This window comes from Camelus bactrianus, chromosome 3 (genome assembly GCF_048773025.1).
Source record: "Camelus bactrianus isolate YW-2024 breed Bactrian camel chromosome 3, ASM4877302v1, whole genome shotgun sequence".
NCBI classification, from domain to species: Eukaryota; Metazoa; Chordata; class Mammalia; order Artiodactyla; family Camelidae; genus Camelus; species Camelus bactrianus.
In genome coordinates this window covers 83,179,879-83,206,546 of record NC_133541.1, presented here as the reverse complement: position 1 = coordinate 83,206,546, position 26,668 = coordinate 83,179,879, and the positions used below count along the sequence as shown (strand labels likewise).

General features: G+C 37.9%; 1 long non-coding RNA gene across 4 annotated transcripts in view; it reads left to right on the top strand.

The window, feature by feature from the left end:
* Positions 1 to 878: 878 nt before the first annotated feature.
* The window catches only part of LOC123613267 (uncharacterized), a 381,851-nt gene continuing 356,061 nt past the window's right edge, over positions 879 to 26,668 (top strand). For all 4 annotated transcript variants that reach the window (XR_006720624.2, XR_012505599.1, XR_012505598.1 and 1 more), the window contains exon 1: positions 879 to 1,034. This is a non-coding gene — a long non-coding RNA (uncharacterized LOC123613267). The remainder of the gene's footprint in view (positions 1,035 to 26,668) is intronic.

Below are 26,668 nucleotides of genomic sequence, written 5' to 3'. Positions count from 1 at the left end.
ATTTAGCTGCAAGCAGACCACATTGACAAGAATTGGACTAGTGTCTTGGACTAGCCACATTCAAGTGCACTGGGGTAAGAGAAGGAGGTAAGTAGCTAACTGAAGAGCAGCGTGGTATTATCTAAACAGGACAAGGAGAGCACATGGGAAAACTTGGGCACTTGCCATGCCATGAATGAAGCCATCAGAGGGCCTTGTGTTGAGGATACGGGAGAGGGAAGAAGTGGGAACTAAAGACCCTGGTTAGAAAGGAAGAATGTATCAGCAAGGAATTACCCTCAGACAGAAATAACTCTTTCTTTGAAGTCAAAATAGAAAGGAAAGAATAAGCAAAAATAGTGTCATATGTTTTTCTTTGGACAGTCTACAGTTTGGAAAATCTCACTTGATTGCTCTCATTTTCTCTGGGAATAAGGACCAGTGCCTCTATAAGGAACATTGTCATTGTGAGTAAGGAGCTGAATATGAAGGTGGAGGTGATGGGTTGGAGAGATCTGTGAAGAATAAATTTGGAGTAGCTGCCCCTGATAAGTGTGGGACAAGCCTGCTTATGACATTTGACAACTCCTGTCAGTCTAGCAAATAAGCCCCTACAACTCAACCTTTTCTCCCTTAAGATTCCACTTCCCTTTGGCAGATTCAGTCATAAAAACAATGTGGTAATCAGACTTCTAAGATAGCTCTCAGAGATCCCTGCTTACTGATACTCACACCTTGTGTAATCCTCTCAGCTTAAGTGTAGGCTGGACTTGGTGACTTGCTTCTAATAAATAGAATATTGGGAAAGTGATGGAATGTCACTTCTGAGATTAGGTTGTGAAAGACTGTGACGTCCACCTTGCTACCACTTTCTGTCTCTCGCCTGTTTACTTGCTCACTCTGATGAAATCAGAGTTTCCGTGTTGTAAGCTGCCCTCTGAGGAGATCTACATGGCAAGGAACGAAGTGGGAGGCCTCTGGTTAAGAGCTGGTGAGAGACTGAGCACCTCAGTCCAACAGCTAGCTCATGAGGAATGGAATCTTGGAACAACCAGGTGAGCAAGCATGGAAATAGATCTTCTGTCAGTGCAGCCTTAAAATGACAACAGCTCTGGTCAGCAACTTGATGGCAGCCTTGTGAGGGATCAAAGCCAGAGGACCTAGCTAAGCTGTGCTTAGATTCCTGACATGCTGTGACATAATGAATACTGTGGTTTTAGGTCACTGAATTTTGAAGTAATATGTTGTACAGCTGTAGGTAACTAATACAGACATCATGTCCTTGCTTAAGGATTTATGTTTGATTGCTTTCAGTAGAGAGCAAGGTGTTAGCCTTGTAAACATGGTGAGTTTATGAAGAAGTCGCTTAATAAGAACTTCAATAAAATGTAGGTGCTTCAGTTAATTAATTCAAGTCTTATTTGGAATTTTGGAAGATTAACTAGCAATCTTATTCTCCAGTCTTCAAGTGAAATTTATGTTAAGCAGAGTGGTACTGTGTCACCCTTTGTTATCAGTAAAATGAAGAATCTCAGACTGTTAGGGCAAATCTGAACCAAAGCATTTTGTTCTCAATAAAGGACTTGAAAAGGGCTTATTTAAAGTAAGTTTTATCCTAATGGAAATAAAGGGATTAAGCACTAGACTCAGAGATAATTTTTACAAGTGAAACCTGGAACACAGAAAATTCTTCCTCTGCTTAGACAGGTCTTACAATTATATTCTTGACCAGATCATTGGAAACATTATTGCTTTACACAACATCGCGTACCCCTCCCAACAAATCCAAGGTGGGCGTATCCTCCAAAAGAAGATACTGTTAACTAACAGAAAATTAATTCAACCTCACAGGTCTCATGCCTGTTTCATTTCTCTGAGGTTACAATTCAGCAGTAGTCAACTACAAACATTATCAAGACTCATGGACAAAGTGACTCTGTGGTTGTAAAGAGCTGTGGTCAGTTTAGGTCACCATGATTAAGAATTTATAAGACAGACAGGATATTTTAGTGAGATTTATCCGTTTGGAAAAAGGTAGAGGTGTTTTGGTGCTGCCTTTTTCAGACAAGAATACGCTCTGAGAGGACTAATTCTTTGAGTTCTTGATACATACTAACTTGATCTGCATCCTAGGATGAAATTGTTGAGTTGGCTAGTTTGGCTTATTTTCCCCTTTTATTGAGACTCTACCATAAGCCAGATCCTGTTCTAGAAAGTAAGGAGTTAAAAGTCAACATGAGACATTTCTGAATTAGACTAATGAAAAGAGTTAAACTGTATAGCTATGCCAGTTTCAGCTAACCACTAATATAAGCTTAAAAATGCAAAATGTGAAATCTCTTATCTCATATGTGATATATACATGTACCTTTAACCCAGCTCTCCAGGCTATTGGTGAAGACCTCATCACAGAATGGCTAGTGTGTTGCCTCTGTCTTGGTCTTGATAGGAATCATCATCTTGTTAGTCGGTCTTTAATTGGTTCTATGAGCATTTGCCACTTTTAGGGAGGAGCATTTCTATTTGTTGCAAAAATCACTTAGTTTCTCAACGTCACTCAAAGTTGGCTAGATATTTAAATACTTCTACACAGATTTTAGCTCTGTTATGTTTTCTACTCTTCTTGTCTTTTTAATTGTCATAACTGTTGTCAGTTAGGACTGTTTTTATTGTAAGTAAAGGAAGACCTAAGTCCAGTGGCTTAAGTAGAAGCAAAGTAAAGCAAAACAGAAACAAAACAAAAAATATAATTTATAGTCTCAAACTGAGAAGCCCAGGAGTAGAAATAGCCTCAGATGCCTACATTGTTCAGGGCTCGACCTCTCACTGTCCCATGCTGTGCTTTGTGCTGAGGTGACACAATCCAGGCACTTTCCTGGTGAGCCAGCAAAATGTTTCTGTGAAGGGCTACATAGCAAGTACTTTGAGATTTGTAGGCCAGATGGCCTCTGTTGCAGCTACACGGCTCTGACATTGCAGTGCCGAAGCAGCCATAAATATTAGATAAACAAACGGGTGTTCTGTGTTCCAGTAAAATTTTCTTTACAAAAACAAGCAATGGCTTACAGTTTGCTGACCCAGTGCAGAACCCTTTACAGTATGTTTTTGCATCTCTCATCCATGTCCAGAAGAAAGTGGTTCACTGTGCCAATAGTTAAATAGAAGTTCACTGTGCCCATACTTAGGTGCTTACTCACCCCAGTACTAAACACAAAGTGATGAAACGGTGTTTGGCATAAAGCAACTAGAGGGTGAGGAGAGGTTCACCCTAGTGATTCTCCATACTCAGGATGGAGAGCTGAGATCCATTGTTCTCTGCAGTAAACTTAGTGCACCTTCCTTTGCCTGTTAGGGACAGCTCTCCACCCACCTGGTGAGAAATGTTTCATGATCTTGTTATCTAAAAGTCTGTGCCTGTAAGAATTTTTCCAGAATCTCACTACACATTTTTTTATGATCCAAGACAATATCAAGACTTCCAGTGTCCTGTACACATGAGAAATATGACAAGTGCCTGTGACCTTAACACGGTACTTGAGACTTCTTTGACGTTAGTGTTTCTTCGGCGTCCTGCACCTCGTATTTGCTACACGTATATGATCATATGAATCAGCTGGGGTTTGTGTTAGAATGCAGAGTCCTGGTTCTTGTCTGTCCCAGACCTACTAAATCTGATGTGAATCAGGGCAGGACCCCTGAATTGATATTTTCAAACATTGGCCCAGGTGATTCACGTAATGAGGCAAGTTTGGTAAATCTTACTCTAACTAATATTGCTTTAACGTTCGCCATGTTTCACTTGTATTCTATTTCGGATTGAAGTTTAGACTTGCTCTTTCCAAATGTGATGCAAGTGTTGACATTCTCTGATTTGTATCAGAGTAGTCTTTCAACATGGGTACATATTAGGATCAGCTGGAAGCTTTTAAAAACACTAGTGACTGGAGTGTCACCTCCTCCCGGAAGACTGACCAGCTACGTGCGTGGCAGCCACTGGGATAAGAAATACTTACACTAAAACTTATATGCAAGTTGTTCTTTGTTTATTTATTTTTTTGTATAGAACAAGACTTACTCAGCACTGACATAATTTGACTGAAAAACTGTCGCAGTATCCTTTACCACTGTAATGTTGGAAACTTCTTCATCTAACTATTCAGGACAAACTGTGGTAGGAGTCAGACTCTAAATAAATACAATTATTTTCATTATACAGGAAATTTTCAAATTTTAAATGAAAAGTTTTCTAAATCTCTACTATTGTTTCTCAGCCCAAAATAGTGTCACCAGTGTATTTGCATAGGTTAATATGCGATTGTTTATTGAAACTAATCAGAAATTGTCTTTTCCTAAAATGATGAACTTAGACTTTGCAAATTAAATTATGATGTAAATATTGCTCAATTTACAGTTATTAAAATGGCACAGTATTAAGAGGTAATTATATAGGTGTTAGATACTTCTTTTAAGATGGAAACAAACTCCAGAATCAAGGATACCAAGCTTAGTGATCAGGCCACACACTCAGATTCTTTCAGGCAGATTCAGTGAGTTGGGTAGGATCAGTGTAAGTGTACAGGAGCCATGAGAGGTGGGCACTAGGGAGCACCGAATTGAGTGTCTGGATTATTCTACGTGCTAACGGTATTATAATTTCCATAAATTCTCAGAAACCATCTGAAGTAGCAATGCTATTTTCTCCCTTCTTGGGTAGGGAAACAAATAACCTGCCATAGTTTAAAAATGTATAGTTACTTGAGTCCTGATTCTGTCCAAACCCACACTCTTATGTCCTGTCACTATCCCTCACTGAGAGCACAGCAGCAGTAAGATGCTGGGAGATTAGAACTGGGGAAGGCAGTAAAGACTGTTAGAAATGGGGCTTTGGTATCGATTCACACAACTCGCAGTCCTCAAAATCTGTCACCTCAAAATCTTGTATAATTTGACTTGCATTATGCTTATGGGTCTAGATAAGTCCTAGAAAGTAACCATTAGGAGATGCTGACAAAGGAATTCAGGCTTGTGAGCAAGTACAGTGTGTAAAGAACACAACCACAGATCGCTGTGGATGGTGATGTGGAGACTGAAGGGGGGGGGGGGGCTCTTTGCCATCAGTAGGAGCAGAGTGTGGCATCCAAGGCACCTGATTCGAGGGCAGGCAGGTAGCATCGGGCAGAATGGCTCAGCAGATGCTCACGTGTCCAGCTCATGAGAAGGAGGTGTCAGGTGGAGCCGAGCCCCACCTCTCTCTGGTCCAGAGAGAATTAGCAACTAAGCAGGAAGGATTCATGGAGAGGGATAATTGCAGAGGCCGTGTAGAGGGCCTGGATCAAACAGCAGTCCAGAGCTGGACCGGGAGGAACTGTGGAATTGGGATTTGGAGTAGTTCAGTTCCTCCTGTTTCACGTTGAGTTGGTCCTAGGGACTGAAAGTGAAGCTGAGACTGTAAGAGGCAAGTGGTTCCTGTCTGCTGAGAGAATTGAGCTTACCAGCTCTAAGAATTGGGCTTCTCCAGCTTTTTCTACAAATGTTGACTCAGAGGCTGACCTCAGCATATCCAATATAAACCGCTTTCTTCTGGTCCTAGAATTTGCCTTATAAATAAAAAATCTAGAGTTGATGCCATTAATTGGGTATAGTCTGTCACAGAGTGAAACTCTTGACATAATTCAATCTCTCAGTTGTACATGGATCCTCTAGTGTACATCAAAACAATCTATTTGGAGAAAAATTCTTCAGATCAAATTTATATTATAATGGGTAAACATAAGAGTGAAACTTTAATTTCTCTGACCCTAGAAGTAAACATGCTTCTGGGTCTCCCTTTATCTAAGACCCAATTACTATAATTAAAGAGAAAAAAATGTAAAAGGGAATACATCCACTCTATCCCCAGGACCTCCATTAAATAAATGAATGAATGAATAAATAAAAAGCACCCCTAATTACCTCCCCCCACCCCAAATATTTTTTAAAAGGAATACATCCAAGCCAATGAGGAAGTTATGGTGGAATGGGGTTATTAGTGGATGGTATTTCAACAAATTTCTGGAAGACAGAGATCAAGTAATAGGGTTTTAACTAATCCAGCGGAAAGGAGAGAATCATGGCCAGAATAATCAATGGGACACCAACCAAGAAGGGAGACAGATAATCTCGCTCCCAGCACTCACAGAATCTCCAGGTTTAGGTTCAGACGATAATATGGAGAAGAGGCGAAAAACAGGTGGTTAATTGAAAGTTTATCTATGGAGCGTATGCATTGGAGATCTCTCTTGCCGCCTTCTTCCTTACCAGCCTATCAGGATCCTAATAAGTACCTCTCTACAAAAAAGGAAGGCTTTTTTCCCTAAAGGAATTATATTAACCAATCAAAGAAGACTGGGGCTGTAAGGTTGAGGGTTGGTCTCCAGAGCGCTGCTCTCCTTATTCTGACAGTTCGAAAGTCCCAACTTAGTGAAAAACTACTCATTCATTTGGAGGCAAACCAAATCCTCCAAGTCAAACTATGCCCCCTAATTTTTAACCTTAGAAGAATAACAATGGATCACCAGATACTTGAAGAAAATAGGTAATATGAAAAAGAAAAAAATTCAAATAAACCAACAGACCTGATCCCAGAAGAAAAAGTGAAAATTCAGAAAAAGTGAAAATCCTGTAAATATCCATAGTGTAGTTCAAGATGACCTTGTACCCACAAAGCATGAACAGGGTATTAAGAAAAAGGAGCATTAAGAAAAAATAAAGATATTGTAGAAATTTAAAGTTATAATTATTGAATAGCAATTTTAGCAAAGATAATGATAGTAAAGTCACATAGAATATAAAATAAAAATAAGATATGATAAAATTGTTTTAGGAATAAATGGACCAACTTAGTAGGAGCAGAGAAACACATTATACTCCTCCTCAGCAACGTTAGGTGTTAGAATAAAATGGAACGATATCCTCATATTTTCAAGGGAATGCAGTTTTGAAAGTAAAGTTCCCAGTTAGATTGTGAATTACATGTGAAGGTATAATTAAAACATTTTCAGATCTACAAGGACTCCGAAAGAGTACCCATGCACCATTCTTACGGAAGTCATCTTAGGCATAGTCCAGCAAAACGAGGGCAAAACAAAGAAAGGCGTGACTTACTTGAAATTAGGAAACTAGACCAAGTGTTCGATGAAAAGAAATTCTAGGTAGAGAGCAGTGAATGGGTCTGGAAAGTGATTTGTTCAGTCAAAAGAGGAAACTTATAAGCTCTAAGGAAAAAAAGTCTTCACAGATAAAGAATGAAATAGTATCTGCCAACAGGAAGGGCTAATAAGAGAAAATATTAATGAGATGAACAAGTTATGGTTCTTCTGTCAACAAATAAAAAGAAAGACAGAAACTCTGGGGGTGGATGTAGTGAGAGTGGACAGAGAGGGGAACTGCCTGGTAAAGTTATGGTATATATGGGTGCATCTTAACTTTGGCTGCACACTAGGGTCACCTAGAGAGCTACCAAAATCCCAATCTGGGGAGCTATCAAAATTCCGTGCTCAGGCTTCACCCTAGTATCATTACATCAGAATATAGTTGTTATCCAAGAAACTTAATGCATCTGAAATTCCCTGGTTAATTCCAAGGTGCAGTCAGGGTTAAGGACTGCTATTTTCAGTATAAGCAAGATAAGTTTTGACATGATTTTGAGGAATTGAAGAAAAATAAGAACAAGTAATGTATTTTGACTTTGATGCAAGGATCAAAGAGATTCTGACAAGAAAAATAGAAATTCCATTATCTTTTGCTGTGTAGTTAACTATATTTATATCGTTAAAGAAGATAAAAATTCGTTTTGTTTTTAACTTTTAGAATCAGTTTATGAACAGTGTTATAATAGAAATTCTATTTTGTGTTGATTATCTTTCATTCATCACTTGGCAGGGGTTTACATATTTTAAATATTGTCTTTGAAAAATAAGCAATGAATATTTATAACGTCATTTATTTTGCCCAGTATAAATTAAGAATAACACTGTCCCCTCACATCATTCCATTCCTGGCTGAAATGTGAATTCCTCAGAGAAACTCCTTCTACCATATACACAGCCCCATCCACATATAACATAGCAGCCTCCATCATTCTTAACTCTCTTATTTCCCTTAGTTTTTCTTCATAGCATATATCCCCACCTAACTTCTTTATGCACCTATTTTTGTCTCTCATTCCCACTTGTCTGAAAAAATATGCTCAGTGAAAGGCAAAAAGAAGTTTTTGCTTATACCAAACCAGAGTGGATACTTAAGAGGCACTCCATAAACACATAGGAAATAGATCAATGAATGAATTCAGCAGTAAGGTCTATAAGAGCACAGACTATGCCTTTCTTGTATTCTACTATCAGAGTGTTATTTTGAACCTCGGTACAAATATTCGCAAGTCTGCAAGACAGAGTATAGGTCTGTTCCCAGGGAGCAAGTTGAGTTGATTTACCTGCTCTAATACTTCTTACAGTTTTATATAATAGAACTTATATAATTTATACAAATATATTCATTCATACCCTATTATTTTCAAAGCCCTGGATAAGGCAGCAAGAAACGTTAAGTCTTGTTGCTTGATACTCATGATGTGACTGCTGACCTTGCTGTGTTCATTTCAGCTTCTATTCAAACTGTTGCCTCCCAGACCTGTTTAAAATGAGATATGAAAAAAAATCCAGATAAAATATTTGAACATGAACTCATCCATTATACATGAAAATGTGTGATCTCAAATCGTTAAAAAATAATACTCATACAAATAGTTCGCACGTTTCCAAATTTTATTTAATTCATTAATATGGGATGAGAAAGGTGATTTAATGAGGATATGAGAAATTCAGATTTATAAGGTCAGTGGAAAAAGAAATTTGGAATGAGATTGCTTAGTCTGATACAAAACTCATTAATATCCTACAAGGCAATACGCTGTAACCTTTGGGGGATATCTTCTCTATCAAACACACAAAAAAAATGACACTTGGTTCATTTCCCACAAATCAGCCTCTAACTTTGCAGTTATAAGATGCATGAGCCTTAATCAACTGTGCATAGTAAATCAAAATTATATCCCATGAGAGAAGATGACCCTCAGGCATTCTTGTCAGAAAAGGCTCTAGTATAACATTTTGAAAATTATTGAACTCTTCTTTTGACCTTATTTCCAAGTTTTGATTATTTTCCTGAACATACACTAGGTAACTAACCCTAAATGGTGGAGTGGGAAAGTACACTAAGTGAAGTTAGTCAGACAGAGAAAGACAAACAATGTATGATACCACTTATGTGTAGAATCTAAAAATTAATACAAACTACTGCATATAACAAAACAAACAGACACACAGATGTAGAGAACAAACTAGTGGTTACCAGTGGGGAGAGGGGGTGGGGAAGAGGCAATAAAGGAATAGGGGGCTAAGAGGTACAAACTATCGCGTATAAAGAAATAAATTAAAAGGATGTATTGTACAATAAAGAGAATATAGCCAAAAGTTTATAAGTAGAGTATAATCTTTAAAAATGTGAATCACTGTGTTGTATACTTATAACTTATATAATATTGTACATCACTTGTATCTCAGTAAAAATATATATACTATTTTTAAGGGGAATAAATTGGTGTTGAAACAGCAGAGACAATATATTATGTGAGTATTTTGCAAAAGTCATCTCACTTTAAAAGTGATGGAGGTAATTTGTATTATATTTGTCTCACTCCTCCAAGTGATACCAGTATTTGAAAACAATCTCAGCTCCTCAGAAGAATTATGTTGTAAAATGCATAGTGCTTCTCCTTTTTTGAAATAAACTCAGTCATTTATGTATACAACTGCCTAATATATTAATAATAGCCAATATTTTATAATAATTTTAAATGGAGTATAATCTATAAAAGTATTGAATCACTATGTTGTATACCTGAAACTAATATAATATTGTAAATCAACTATAATTCAATTTTTTAAAAAAGTATAAGTTGAAGGAAAATTTTTAAAAAATAAAGTTGCTAAGCTATAGGAACAGAATTTATCCAAGGTACTGGAGAGTACTAAGCTTCTTCTGTTTTGGGGTGCTAGCCTTAAGTAAAGTGCTGATCACCTTCTGTTTTCTCATCTCTTCCACCTCCTGGTGCATCTCTTCTTTCCCACCTGATACCCTACAATTGCCTGATATACCTTTGTTCTTTCTTTTTTTTTTTAATAAACACACACCTTTTTTTTTAAACATTTTTTATTGATTTATAATCATTTTACAATGTGTCAAATTCTAGTGTAGAGCACAATTTTTCAATTATACATGAAAATATATATATTCATTGTCACATTCCTTTCTCTGTGAGCTACCAAAAGATCTTGTATATATTTCCCCTTGCTATACAGTATAATCTTGTTTATCTATTCTACATTTTGAAATCCCAGTCTGTCTCTTCCCACCCCCCACCCCCTTGGCAACCACAAGTCTGTATTCTATGTCTATGAGTCTATTTCTGTTCTGTATTTATGCTTTGTTTGTTTTTTTGTTTTTTGTTTTTTGTTTAGATTCCACATATGAGCGATCTCATATGGTATTTTTCTTTCTCTTTCTGGCTTACTTCACTTAGAATGAGATTCTCCAGGAGCATCCATGTTGCTGCAAATGGTGTTATGTTGTCGGTTTTTATGGCTGAGTAGTATTCCTTTGTATAAATATACCACCTCTTCTTTATCCAGTCACCTGTTGATGGACATTTAGGATGTTTCCATGTCTTGGCTATTGTAAATAGTGCTGCTATGAACACTGGGGTGCAGGTGTCTCTTTGAAGTAGGGTTCCTTCTGGTATATGCCCAGGAGCGGAATTCCTGGGTCCTATGGTAAGTCTCTTCCTAGTCTTTTGAGGAATCTCCATACTGTTTTCCACAGTGGCTGCACCAAACTGCATCCCCATCAGCAGTGTAGGAGGGTTCCCCTTTCTCCACAGCCTCTCCAACATTTGTCATTTGTGGACTTTTGAATGACGGCCATTCTGACTGGTGTGAGGTGATAACCTCATTGTAGTTTTGATTTGCATTTCTCTGATAATTAGTGATATTCAGCATTTTTTCAAACCATACCAAACCTTTGTTCTTAAGAGCCATTAGCAAGCACCACCTGCTTTCTCTGGAGTATGCTTAAGTCTCTGGGCCTCTTACAGTCCAATGAGTACTGTAAGTTGTTTCCTTACTTGGTTACACCTCTTGATAATTTATATTACATATATTATTATATCTATTGTACATTTATATTAGGAAAAATGTTATGTTTTACAATATTTTATAGGTCTGACAGAAGATTTAGTTATTATTTCATAAAGAAATTGTAATACAAAATACCTTGTTTAGCATTGTGAAGTGGGGCAGGTTGGTACAATGGCTCTCATGCCTAACCAAGTTTTAGTACTGATAAAAATGTGTATTTATCACGGATTTTGTCAGCTCTGTAGCTAGGATGCTGGAGGTTGATTTTGAACCTTGTCCTTGACTATTCCAGTGATTCTGAAATGTGGTCTCTGGACCAACACCCTCAGCATCCTATGGCAAATTTCTAGAAAAGCAAATTCTTAGACCCCACTTAGAATCTTCTCAATATAAACTTTTGGAGTAGAACCATATATTCTATATTTACCAAGTTCTCCAGATATTCCCCCATGATAAAGTTTGAGAACTACTGGAGTACAATATTTGTGTCAGTCTAAATAAAATATTTAACTCCTTTGGGTAAATCAGCATCCTCACTGATAAAAAGGGGTTAAAGATATTACCTCTACTCAGGCTGTAGTCATAAGTGAAAAAAATCCATGTAAGTAGCTTAATGTATTGCTTAGCACTGAGAGGCTATTCAATAAATCTTAGCTATTCTTATTAGCTATTAAACTCTGACCCTTGAGCCATTTATTATTGATTGCCTAGAACCTAGTATGGCTTTTCCACTCTTCCCAACTCTGTCTCCTTTAACCCTCATTCTTACAAGTGGAGGAAAATGTTCTCAGGAGAATAAATAATTCAAGTTGGGGTTCAGGTAATATGGACACTGCTAGTTATGTATGTTATTAAAATTCTCTAATTTTTAGTTCCGCCACAGTGAAATTGGGATAGTCATTTCTTTGTGTGGCTATCGAGAATGAAATACAATGAAATGTAGAGAGCTTCTAAAGTAGGGCCCATGTTAGGTGTCCACATTCGTAGCTGCTGCTCCGGTCCTTTATTCACTGTCCTTCTGGCTTCTGACTCTTTCTATCTCATTGTTATTCTTTGTGATTTGTTTTCCAAGATTCTAAGGCATGATACTGGATGGAACCTAAGAGTTTCAAAAATAGTTAGTCCCTTCTCAATACGTATGAATTAGATGCTTTCCATCTTGTAGTGTCTTAGATCACTTTCCCCAAGAAACAGACTGAGATCAGAGTTTGTGTGCAGGGAGTGTACTGGAAAGTGTCCTCAGGAGCAGTACGTGCGAGGGAGAGAGGAAGGAAAGAATGGCAGAGGGAGAATTTTAACTACCATGTCAATGCAACAGAGGATGAAGCCAATTCCAGGGATAGTTCTGAAGTTGGGGTGGTTCTTCACATTTATCCTAATTTGAAGGAAAGTGTCCTGGCCTTTATATCTTTGCATTCACCAAGCAAGAAATATAGGCTGCCCAGGTGAAGGGGCAGATCCCTGGAGAGGGAGTCATCTGTGATCCATCAGTCACCAGCACTCTGCAAATTTGGGAGAACGAGTGTCTGGGGGTCCTGGATGGCCCACCTCAGTACCCACTATATTTCACCTCTTGTACCACTGTTGCCTCTTGTTTCACAGAGTGAGTTCAACTTATCTGGGAAAGCTCCCCCAGGATTCTGATTATTCCCTTTCCCTGGAGAATCTCAGAAGAGGAAGGTCAGTAGGATGGACTGTGACCTTGATGCTGCAGCCAGTCTCAGACCTGAAACTGACATTCATCATCTCCCTTCCCTACTGTTCATTCAGATTTCTCCCCATCAGCAGTACCTCCACTGGACTACATGGCTTAAATAGGAGAGCTGCACAGAGCCTGATACCTCTTGTGCTTGTGCACTTACCAAATTCAAACAACAGTTACTAAGATGTCCTTGTGGATCACCTGGCCCATTGGATAACAGCAACCTCATGTCCTTCTGATGATCAGGGTTAAGTGCCCTGTCAAAGTGACCGTCCTTTCCCTCCCTGCTGGTCTGCTGGCAACAGAAACAGATGACAGTCATAGCTTAAAATTTAATGGAATACTTATTGTTTCCCTTGTTTGAAGTTTTTCTCCTGGAAACAAGGACCTCTAAATCCACAGAGCCTAATGTGGAAAGCATGGGAACCACAAGGAATCCTAGTGGGTTACTTGGAGTTATGGCAAGTGGGCCATTGCTACTTTCAACCGTTGGTTCCAAAACTAATAGGTATTCTATCTGTTGAAGATGCAACACCTAATAATAATCTTAGATTTAAGGGATATATTGCACTAGGTAGATTGTTGCCTCATCCTTGCAGTGTTTTCTCTATGCTGGTGCTTCAGACATGCCTTCAAATTGCTGTTCCATTGCTCTTTCGTTATGGCACCTTTGAGTGATACACTATTTGATGGAAGGAGTGTATCTCATGATCATAGTACCACTCCTGTATTGATTGTTATAACATAGATCCCTTTGGTTAAGGCAAGGTAATGTTACAGATACGATGTAGGTGATGGATAAAGAGCTCTGTAAGAGCTTGAGTTTTATTGCTGGTTAAGCTAATCGTATCCATTATGTATCTCAGCTTCAGCAACATGAATAGATGCCCATCTTGGGGTAGAGGGAGTCCACTGTAGTCCACCTGCCACCAGGTGCCTAGTTGTACTCTTGAAAGAAGGGTGTTAAATCTTGGACTCGGTGTGAGTCTCTGCTGCTGAAAGGTTTGATATTTAGTAGCAGTAGTAGCTAGATCAGCCTTAACGAGGAGTACATACAGTTGAGCCCATGCATAGCCTCCACTCTGCCACCATGGCTGCAGTATTCACAAACCATTGTGCAAGCACTGTAGTGGCCAGTGGCAGAGGCTGACCAATACCAACTGGTTGATTCTCTCTTCTTTTATGGCATTAACGTGTGACACAGTAATCTTCATCCTTCATGCATTACCTCTTAGCTACATCCACATGCTGTTTCCCAGAAATCCTTGTCTCTAATAATCTAATCTTTTCTTCTCAGGACTCTGGCCATCCAACTAAGCCATTTACTACTGCTCATCAGTCCAAATTTGTTACTACTCTTTTTTTTTTTTTATTGAAGTATGGTCAGTTTACAATGTTGTGTAAATTTCTGGTGTACAACATAATGTTTCAGTCATACATATACATACTTATATTCATTTTCATATTTTTCATTATAGGTTACTACAAGATATTGAACATAGTTCACTGTGCTACACAGAAGAAACTTGTTGTTTATTTTATATATATGGTAGTTAGAATTTGCAAATCTCAAACTCTCAATTTATCCTTTCCTACCCCTTTCCCTGTTGGTAACCATAAGATTGTTTTCAATGTCTGCAAGCCTGCTTCTCTTTTGTAAATAAATTCATTTGTGTCTTTTTTTTTTTAAGATTCCACATATGAGTAATATCATATGGTATTTTTCTTTCTCTTTCAGGCTTACTTAGTATGACAATCTATAGGTCCATCCAAATAGCTGCAAATGGCTTTATTTTATTCTTTTTTATGGCTGAGTACTATTCCATTGTATAACTATACCACAACTTCTTTATCCAGTCATCTGTTGATGGACAATTAGGTTGTTTCCATGTATTGGCTATTGTAAATAGTGCTGCTGTGAACACTGGGGTACATGTATCTTTTCTAATTAGACTTCCCTCCAGATACAAATTTATTAATATTATTATAACTGCCCATTGGAAGATTTCTCCTCATCAGTTTCCTTTGGAGGCAACATGGTTGAGCTACATTTTAGCATCAATCATTTTGGGGCTTGCACATATATACCCTGCTGACCCATCCTTGATCTAAGTTGGGCCTTTTTCTTCCATCATTCTTCTCCACCATGCTGGTGGGCTCATCTGACCTTATACTTGCATGAAATAGAATTCTGCTTCTGATCTTAGGCTCAACTGTTAAATTCTCTGTCAGGGCCCAGGATCATGCAAGAATTGTTTTTCAAATAGTATATATGTCGCCTACTGCATAGTAGACCTATGTGATGTTCCATGTGATATTCTGATTGTTCAAATCCCTTTTTACTATATTGTTACTTAGGATAGGAGAGTTAACACAGCAGTCACCAGGTGCCTAGTGTTTCTGATTTTCACACTTACAATTAAATTGCTAATCACAGTTAGCCTTCCCTTTTGTATAATACAATCTTAGTATTCAACAACACCCATCTAATTCTAATATGCTTGTAATTATTATTTCTGAATCTACTGAGTGCCTGAGATAGTGCATTCCCTTCGACAAGCTATTGCAGTTCAACTTCTGTGAAAGTTTAATAATGTCATGAATGCAACATGCCAGGAGCTGTCCATATTTCTCTCACCACTGTAAATCAGGTCCTCATTGTGTGCAATGTGAAAGGTAATAGAGTTCCAAAATCCCATTATGTTTAGTTTAAATTTACTTTTTACAAAAATTTTCAAAGATAAGATTCAAGAACAATAAAAAAAAAAAGATTTTTCCTTGGAATTTTTGGGAGCAAGTCACCACCAAATCACCCTAAAATATTCTGCATATTATTTTACAAACAAGGGCATTCTCATATTTAACCTCAGTACAACCATCGAAATCAGGAAATTAGCATCAAAACATTACTGCCATTTAATCCTCAAACTCAGACAAATTTTATGAAGTGTCTCATTAATTAGGCTCTTAGAGCAAAGGGATTCAATACAAATGACACATTGCCTTTTACTGTCACGTCTCTAGTTTTCTCTAGTCTGGAGTAGTTCTTCAGTCTTTCCTTGACTTTCATGATACTGGTATTTTTGAATATTACAGGAAGTTTATTTTGTAGGATGTTTCTCAATTTGGGTTTGTCTGATGTTTCTTCGTGCTAGATTTGGGCTCTGTGTACGTTGTTCTTGGGCAGGAATGTCAGAGAAGTGATGCTGCTACCCATTACGTCACACCGAGCAGCACACATACTTGATTTGTCCCATTGCTAGTTGACTATTTGGTATCTTAAAAGATTCTCCATTATGAAGTTACTCTTTTCCTCTTTGGTGTTAATACATATTTTGTTGGAAGATGCTGCTAGTCTAAATAAGTATCCCACTTTTAATCAAACTCTCAATTTTTAATTAATTTATGTTGTATATTCATAAATTCATATTTTATTCACTGGTTTTTAATCCGTTACCATTACTATCCACATTGATGCTCAGATCGTTTCAGATTTGGCCGCTGGATCTTCGTCACACTGGTTTCAGTGTTGTTTTGATATGTCTCATCATCTTGAACATTTCCATTTTTGTCTCAAAAAGATATTCCAGGCTTATCTTATCTTTCCTCTTCCCCAGCCCTGGAATTGGTTATTTCTTTAAGTAATTCTGGAAAAGGAAACTTTGAAGCCAAAATGTGGGTGTTAATATACACATTGCTATTGGTATGTCACAACTATCAGGCCCTCTCACTGAACAAAGCTGGAGAATCTGTGTATATAACTATATACGCACCTTATATATATGTATATATAATACTATAAACATGTTTATGCTATTTATAGATATATTTATAGAGAGAGGGAGTATATACTCATATACTCTGTTTACCTGTTTGATGAGTCCCTCTGTACATAACCAGCTTCCCGCCTCCTTTCAACAAGGTCCAGGCTGACACCCTCCCTGAAGCACTGGCTGCTGCTTTACTCTGAGCTGCTGCTGCATCACCCCTTGTACAAACGTCCTTCTCACTGGGCTTCTAAAGTCACTGGTTGGGCTTGAAGTGCTGCTTTAGCCCTGGAGGGATTTCCATCTGACCCTTCCCCACCTCCACTTGCAGGCCTGACCTCCCACTGCCCCAAGCAAAATTCCTCCCCACTCCAGACACTCTGTACAGGCCAACCTCCTCTCTGATGCCTTCCTCACTCCGTGGAGCCTCTGACTCCCCCTGGTGCCACCCTCTGTTTGAATGCCTTATTAAATTCCTGCCTTGTTCACATGCTGACTCGTGATGCCTTGAGATCCCTGGTGCTTTCCCCCCATGCATACATATGCCTTTTTCATTTTGCTTCACTATCAGCTACTGCCTAGTTGAGAGTATGCATTCAAGGATCACTTAAGCACTAGCTCTCTTTGATTGAGTTTCTGGAGAAACTTATCCTGAAATCAAAAGTTGCTTGCAGGAATTTTTTTGAGGAGTGCTCCTGGGAATAACACTTGTTAGGGACTGAGGGAAAAATACCATTGCTCAAGGGAAGCTCTGCAGCTTTTACTCCTTTAAAGTTAGCCCAAACCAAGGTATGCATATGAGGACTTTGTCCTATCATATCAACCAGTCATTGGATGCAGGCTGCACCCAGGGAGGTCACAGCTGTGAGATGGTTGACTTTTCCTGAAGGGAGAATCTGAGCAACAAACCACAGCATCCACTTGATTTGCCTTCTGAAGCTGGATAATAATAGAATCCATTGAGTTAGCTTTCCAAAAATAAAGATTCTTAGACTCCATCCCCAGAGAGTATATTTCAGTAACGCTTGGACAGGGTGTAAGTAATCTGTTTCTTCTAAAAGTCCCCAGATGATTCAGTATTTGTCTTGTTCAGCTACAGTTGGCCTTTAGTTAAATATACTGATTTTCTGTAGGTTCATGCCCAAGAATTTTGCTCTCACAGGACGCAGAAGGCACGTGAACTTCATAGCTTTCAGTTCTCATGACTGTTCTCCATGAATGCACTTCATGCCCTCTCTCCTGATGGCTGATGAAGGTGCAGGGAGCTTTTTGCTTTGTTTTGTTTTCTGGGGTCATGAAATGGTATTACTTCCAAAGTGACCACCCTTGGCATCAACGTCACACAAAAGAAGCTCAATATTTTGTTTCAGTGTTTCTGTGTCGTCTTTAATGTACTACATAAAGTAGTCTATGGTTGTTAAAAAGGAACTATGGGTTGTAGGTTGCATTATTTGTACTTCTGTTCACATTGAAAGTCGTATATTTGGTGTTTTCAATTCACTACAAGGTAGGTTTGATGAAAGCCTTTTTCTACACTGGAAAGATTCTTATGAATGTCAGTCAGATGAGAGTCATCTTAGAAAGACCAGCCACACTCCCACAGCATGAATGCCAAGACATCTCCAAGTCTGCTAAGTGGAGAAACAGCAGGAGGGAGCAGTTTCCTTGTGGCTTTTCAGAAGTTCTTTGCAGGGAGAGCTAGGTGTGCATGACAGCTCTGTATGTAGATACATTATTCTCAGGAAGTTCACTGAGCAGGATGAACAAGGCAAGAGGAAGAGAGCCCTGCAGGAGGATCTCATTCTGCGGCAGTGTGGGAGTCTGAAGCTGTGCAAGTCTAGGGAAACCGGAGATCTTAGAGCAACTGGTTCTGTACAATATGAGCGAGTGTAGGTCTTTCCATGCCATTGCTCTACACAAGTACACCTCGTGGGAGAGGGCGTCCATAGTCCATAACCCTCTAGTGTCAAAGGGGGTGTTTTGAGTTTTATGATTTTGTAAAACATAGCTTGAAAACATTCTGAAAGCTTCCCCGACTCCGAGGAGAACCCTGTCTCTTTACTATCTCCCTCACTTGCTAACACGTTACAGTTTCCATTGTGAAATTATGGCCGTATAGAAACATTATGAGGGAAGGCTCATGTCGTTAATTATGTATCAATCTTTTGTTTAGGCTTTCAAAGAAAGATTTTCAAACCAAATCAGAAGCTCTCCCTTTCTTTTATGGAATGATTACCTAGATATATCCTGGAGAGTATTCAAACCTTAAAAATTATGATTTGTGTTTCTATCATAAAGAGATGTCTGTTCCATCCCTCTGCTATTCATTGCATTCTGAATTTTATGTGTCGTTTCTCAGTATACAGCTGTGGAATCCAAAGTACAAAATACATCATTTATTTATTACGCTGAAAATATAAATGGCAGTTGACATTTTGTGCACATTAAAGTTTTTTTATTTATATGCATTTAGTCAGCAAATGTTTATTTGGTACATACTATCCCTGAGGCACAATGCGAGATGCTGGGGAAGGTGAGGATGCTCAGATTCAAGGTTAATTGTTGATTGGCCATCTGGGTCTCCTCTGTCTACCTTTAAACATCCAGCCTATCTTTTCAAATTACTTTTCTAAAATAAAATAAGGTAACTATATAAAGTATAAGTTATAACACAGATGTAATTTTTTATTGTTTTTAAAATTTTTGTTTTTCCTCGGTCATTAGGAAGACAAAACCTGACTGAAATCAACTGAACAGAAAAACACCTGTCTTTTCCAAGTTTTCTTTAGAATGTAGGAAGAATTTTACATGAAGACTGAAAAAATGAAAATTAAGCAGAGGATTTGTAATACTTGAGATTTCACAATTTGTCTCAAAAGTCAGGATTTTATAGTGAAATCTGGGTTGTAACAGATGGAAGTGAGTGAGAATCTGAAATAAGATCCAGTTCAGCTTCAGTCAGAGAAACATGATACTGAAGAATACTGTCGACTGCCTGGGAAACGTCACATCCACAGAAACGTGTTCCAAATTAAAGAAACACTCTGTGAAGAGCTCAATTTTGAACATCAAATATATTAATTTTTTATCCCTGTGTAACAAATTACCACAATCTTAGTAGCTTAAAACAACTCAGCTAGATTACCTCACAGTAGAAAAACTACTACTTAAATTACTAGATAAAGAAAGGGTACAATCTTTGGAATTTGAAACTCTCCTAGTTTTATTCATTGAATGTCTTGACGATTTTCACCCAGAGCAACCAGCTCAATGTGGTCAGCCTGTCTTCAGCTTCAGCCAGTCTACCTCATCTCGGTGTATCCGTTATCTGTCTATAAGCCACAGCCAGTTCCAAAGAGCTTTCTCTCAGGGCTGGTTTCCCTTCAGAGTAATGAGAAGCCCAGTAGGAGACACACTATTTAATTAGCAGGTTCTGACTGCTATCCTCATTCTTTGAGTGATTCGGTGCACATCCTGTGCTTCCATCTCCATCCCCTACGATGGATGATCCATGAACCACAAAGTAAACCTGTCAAGAAATCATAACAGAGTGACTTTTCTTCATGCATAGAGTATTGCCATATGTTATCATGGAATTCAATTGGAGATTCTTTTTTTTTGCACATTTCTACAATCCTTCCTTTGATAGTGAACAGGTCTTAGAGTTTTATCCTCTTGAAGTATTCAGCTAAAGATATACCAGCTTAAGGAAAATAACAATCTATGTCTCCTTTGACCACTTTCTTCTTCCTTACATTGTTGACAATTTGCATGACTTTAATCCCATTTTTCTACCCCCTTCTTCACATGACTAATTTCTTTACCTGGCCAACACGTCATAATGTGATGGAGTCCAACTTGCTTCTAACTGACCCTCAATTATAATGCTGCCAGCCTGTTGTTAGTGGGCATTTTGCATTGTCATAAGATTACTGGACTGAGCAGTATTTCCATAACTCAACATCAGCATAATCTAATCTGTTTCCTGGCCGCAATGTTACCACGCAAAAGTGGAGATCAGGCAGAATTCCAGGAGCCACAGTCACAACACCTGCTGGTTAGCTGTTTTGCCAGAGCACCAAGGAGTGATGGAATTAAGAAGTGCTATAGTCAGCTCACATAATGAAGATGAAAACGATAATTAGCTACGTGGTAATGTGAATTACTCAGCTAAATCTTTGTCATGCTGTAAGATGTTCTAGCAGTCTATTGTGAACAGTTTAATCTGTTGGGATTTTGTCATTTTAAGAAATGAGGAAGGGTAATGGCAATTTTTTCAAAACGAAAATAAATTGACATGTAAAAATGACTGTCTGTGTAGAATCTGAGGCTTAGGCAGGACCTCACGTAAAATTCAGTAGAAATGATCAAACTGTAGCTCCTAAGGAACCTGAGCACGCCTTGTCCTAACTTTACTGCCGCAGTTACCTGTTAGAGTCGTGTGCACATGCAGGTGAACTGGCACGAAAGTGACCGTTTTAAGCTTTGATAATTCGTGATCTTTTTTTTTCTTAAATATTGATATAAAATGAAAACTAACAGCTTAACTTTCAATTAATGCAATTTATAAAACACCCCTATTGATTTTAACTGTTAAAGGATCTGATGAGGGACACATTTGCTTTGTCACATTGTCCATCTGAGTTCCATTTCATCTCTCAGTGATTAATGACCAGTTCAAAATCTTTGAACAAGTTCTCTGCATCTGTAGAATTTTGGTGTGAGCCTAAGGGTTAGAAAGGGATTTTGTAAGTCAGAAAATGGAACCTAGTCATTGTTAGGAAATTGTTCAGACAGCAAATCCATGCTGGTTTAATTGCTGAGGGTACTTCAGTGGTACATAGTTTTAAGAGATCTGTCTGTTATCAGTGGAAGTGTTCATGTAAAACGTTCTTTGTGGGGCCAAAATGTCATGCATTTACCAACATACAAGAAAAGGAACCCAGATAAATAGAAATACCCAAAGAGGGAAAATCATCTCAAGCAATTACTCTGAGTATTTCCACAAATTGTGACTCTGTATAATTTCATGATTAGGTGTGGAGCTTTGAATATAGACTGAGATCCCATCTTGGCTCTGCTGTTTGCTAATTATGCATCCCTGGCAAATTTCCTACTCTTTCTGTGCTACATTCCTTAATGTGTAATAATGGGGACACTGAATAGTATCTGGCGCATCAGAATATGGGGAGAATTAGGTGATTAAGTACATGTGACATGCTTAATACAGTGCCTGGAACACAGTATGGACACAGTAAGGGTTAGCTGTTATTTTCATTACTCGGAAGCTCTGTTTTTGTTAGACAGAGTATTTAAGGACCACGTGCTGTGTGCCAGGCATGATGCTAGGATTCAGGGTTTCAGCAACGAATGAGAAAAGGCCCTGTCCTTAGAGAGCTTACCTTTTATGGGGAAAACAGTAGACCAGTGAGTGCTCTCAAGCTGGCGTGCAGCAGAATCACCTGGCGAGCCTGTAATAAATGAGTGAATGGGCCCCACTCTTGGAATTCCTGAGTGTGGTTGGGATGAAGTCTGCAAATGTGCATTTTGGAGAAGTTCCCAGGTGATACACTGCTTACCTGGGAACCACACTTTGAGAACCCTAGTCTAACAGATAATTTCAAATATAATGGGGGTAATTTATCTTGCAGGGATATAGACAAGGCAGCACAGTAACATAGCCTCTTGGACTAACATGGGGATTTCGAAGACCCTTTATAAAACATGATGACTGAGGTGAGAGTTGAAGGATAAATATTAACCAGATGAACAGTAATGAAGATGGGAAGACACATGAAACACTGTTGCATGTAGGGAACATTCTGGTACCCTTTTTAGGAATACTTTTTCACCTTTAATCCAAATATGATTTACTCTCTTTCTAAAAACATTTAAAATAGTGTTCTGAAATTTGTCCTCTATCACAAGGTAATCCAATGTGAAATATTATTTGCCTTGGAAAGTGAGTTTGAAAATGTGAAGGTAAAACTGTCAATAATCTAAATGTTGATTTAGATGACTACGTTCCAATATCAGTATCTCCCATTCATATTCTTTTTTCTGCAGTCCCTGTAAAATTAGGTAGACATAAATTTTCCTTACTGTTACAGTTTTATGTAACTATGGGACAGGCAGCAAAACATTTTCTTATTGCCTGTACTATGTAATTCCTAGCAGAGTAGTTATTCAAAATAGGTGCTCATTTTTATGATTAACAATTATTTTGTAAAAAGCAAATTTGTTTTGTATCAGTTTCACTGTTTATTTAATTTGCTTTTCATTGTTTCGTGCATTGTCTTTACTCAGGCAAAGCAGAAAAATAAAAAAGTAGAATCTACCACCCATTTTTACTATCCAGGAATAACTATTACTATTATTTGGTGTCCCAAAATTCAGAAAGTTCTGTATAAAGACTGAAGGGTAGAAAAATAGAAATAATTTTAAAAATACTGCCATATGCTATGTATTATTTTCTTTTAAATTATTATATTTAACCTGAAATTAACAGAATGAAGCATACAAAGTGAAACAAGAATTGATAACATTTTGATAAAATTTCTTCACTATAAGAAATGTTAGTTTTTGAAAGATTCCTCTAATGTTAGAAAAAAGAAAAAAAAACAGTTTTGAGAGTGGAATTATTATATTGTCTCAACTTTAGATTGTGTTTACTGAATTTTAGATGTGAAAGATAAGGAAATTAGAACAGTTAAACTTTGTCTAGCCTTCTTCATCTTCACCCTTATTCTGATTTGTGTTATTCAAGTTACTGTTTTTCCATGATTGAATTTTATAAAATTTTTATCTTCTTTGCATCAAGGAGGAAGCTGTCAACAAGTAACCGAGGAATGAAATCACAATGGCTTAAGTAAGAAGAAAAATTTATCATTCAGATGTTGTGGAGGGATCTGGAGTTGACTGAAAACATCACTAGTTTATCCACTGTGTGGAGGTTGATTTGTCATCTTGGCTTTACTACTGGTCCCAAGATAGTGAACACAATTCCAAATGGCACGTTGAGATGACAACACTGGGCAGGGAGCTGTTTACTCCCGCTTGTCTCTGGCTTTGGGTGGGGCTGTGAAGATGACTGAGGTCACCTTGACTCACCTATTGTGTATGACTTCTTATTTCTGCTGGAGAACCCATGTAATTTTTTATTCATCTCTCAATTTCAACACTTTCCTGAGGATGTTATTTTCTTATGCATTCTTTGCCAATTTTTCCTGGCACATGGTGTGCCACTGTAAGTCTTTCTCTTATGTAATTAGGGACAAGAAGTATATTTGTTGGATATTTGTTCCCATGTCATGGCCTTTAGCTCCTTTCTCCCATTGCCTTTACATCTCTCCTTCTTTGTTTTCTTGCCTTTGTTCTTCCCTTCCGTTTCTCATTTCCTCAAGGTCATATACTATATGTGTCTTCATTTTCAGTCATGTTTATTCTATTGTTTAATCTGTATAATACAGGATACACCTGTGCCATATGTTTGTTTTTCTTTTCCATTTCTTTTCTAAATTCTACCAGCCATTTTTAATTTCTTTTGTGAATTGAAATTTCTTCTTTAAATACTTGTCTCATTTCTTTTTCCCAGAGAAATCAAGACGCCTATAAATTCAGCTGAGATGATAAAAAAACTATTCCTTTGAATTCATTTTCTATTTTCTAAGATATTTCTCTCTATGTTGTAGATTATTCCTCTGCTTTTTGTGTATGTTCTTCCTTTTTGCTTTTTCCTATGATTTTATTTTGTTCTGTATTTGTTTAGCTGTTCTTATGTAGGGACCAATGACACTTTTCCATCTTTGAATGGGCCAGCTACCTCTTGAAGGTTAATGTGGGCAGAAGTAGGAGAAGGGATTGAAATGGTGAGCAGTTTCCATTTAGGCTTTGTGCAGAATATTTTGTCACTCATTGTATTATTTCCTTTGACTTTTCACCTCAATTTTTGTTGAATTTATTGGATTTTTTGCATTGTCTGAACATCCAGATTTATTGCGCATCGAGGTCGAAGGGAAAAATAGGCACATTAACGTTATGAGAAGGTGATCGAGACAGAACCAACTACATAAAGCTTGTTTTAAAGGAATTTTATAACATTGCTTAATAAGTGTTTTGAAATAATAATAATAAATCCAGGATGTCTCCAGTTTTATGAGGCCTCAGTTGTACACAAATTTGGAAAATTTAGAGAAAAATAAATAAAATACAAAATTAGATATAAAAATGAACATTTAGTTAGGATGAGGAAATAAATTCTAACAAACTGCAAATTTTAAAAAGCTGACCTCTGCCAGTAAAATTACAAAACCTAGAAGAAAATCATTCTATTTAATTAATTGCCTAATACAACTCTATAATATTTCTTTCCTACTTATTTTTGGCTTCAAACCGATTGCCATTTCTTATGAATATAATTTAATAATATTTTCTACGGAGCCTAGAGAGATAATTCAGTCTTTTGATTGACATTTTTTCCTTTACATTATTAATAATTTAAAAAATTTCTTTCAGCTTTACCGTTCACTATTGTAATGTCAGGTAAATATTGTAATACTACTGTCAAATAGGGGCAAAGTTATATCAAAAGTTTTTCTTTTTTTTCTTTTTAATAAACTTTCCTGTATTCAGACTAAAACCAGAATTGTCATTCACATCTCATCCAGTCACCAGACTGAGTATCTAACCTACCACGTCTTGCTCTTAGGTAACCCTACCAATGGCCTCATGGCAGAGACAGTTTTGGGTTGGCGAGTGTCAAAAGCTCGAGGGGGTGACTTTTTGACACAGTTCAGCCTCCTCCCTCCTAGGCTCTGCTCCTGCAGTGATTGAGCGCATCCTCGACCTTGAGCTTGGCAGGCGCAGGTGTGGGACCCCAGGAGTAGGGGAGCAGGGCCAAGATGCCTGGGGCAGCAGCCAAGGGCTGGCTCATGCCCCTCAGTGGACCCCCAGCTACTGCTCTCCAGGGCCATCCCTGCGATGAGTAAGTAGATCTGTGCCTGGTCGAGCTGTGCCACACATTGGGCCAAACGTATTTTTTTGTTTGTTTGTTTTTCATGAGATGTAAGAATTGGAAGAATTTTCCACAGGTAGCTTCTCATGCTGTATATTTCAAACTTTTCCCCCACCTCAATTAGCTGCATTCTTTTAGTGCCAACCTCAGTAGGACATGTTAATTGCTTTGTAAAAACTCTACTGTGGATCTTTTGGTCTCCAGGATGAGGGAGTTAATACAGTGGTCTGTGGGAATTTCCTGGAAGTCCTATCTACGCCACAGTGGCTAGGAATTGCAGAAATATACATAGACATAACTGCCATGTGTAGACCTAACTAAATCAGACTCACTTATTTCCAGCTCACCTACTTCATAGCCACTCCAAATGCCATCATCCTACGTGAGGAGAAGTGGGTTGGAGAGGAAACTGGAGCGGAAAGAGACAGCAGTCTTAACTAGTTTTGGTTAAAGTGTCCTACATTTGCAAGTCCTGCAAAAACATACAGAGCGTATTGCTAGAAGGAGTCCACGCGGGGAGGAGGCTCTGACATTTAAGGTTAATTACCACGTTGGTTAATTTGTATCTGAATGAAAGGCAGACATGAAAGTGACTTGATATTTGACTTGATATTTGAAACCAATTCAAGCAAGTGGTAGATACTATAAAAGAATGAAAGATCATCATTAGGATAAGCAGACGTCCTGAGAGTACACAGGATGAATCTTTAGGGAAAACGCTTGCTTATTATTGCATTTTGCAAATTGAATAATACACTTACAGAGTTTATAGTAATGTTCATAATTTTATAGGCGAGGTATTTGAAACTAATCATCTTTGGTAGTAGGAGCTGGAATAAGAGAAGGAATTATTCTTTCATTTCAGCTGATACTGAGTATCAGATCTTTAAACGTCCTGTCAACTAAGATTTTTAATTGTTTCTTGATTGCTTTAAAATTGTCATTAAAATAAAATCTAATATCTAACTTTTATTTC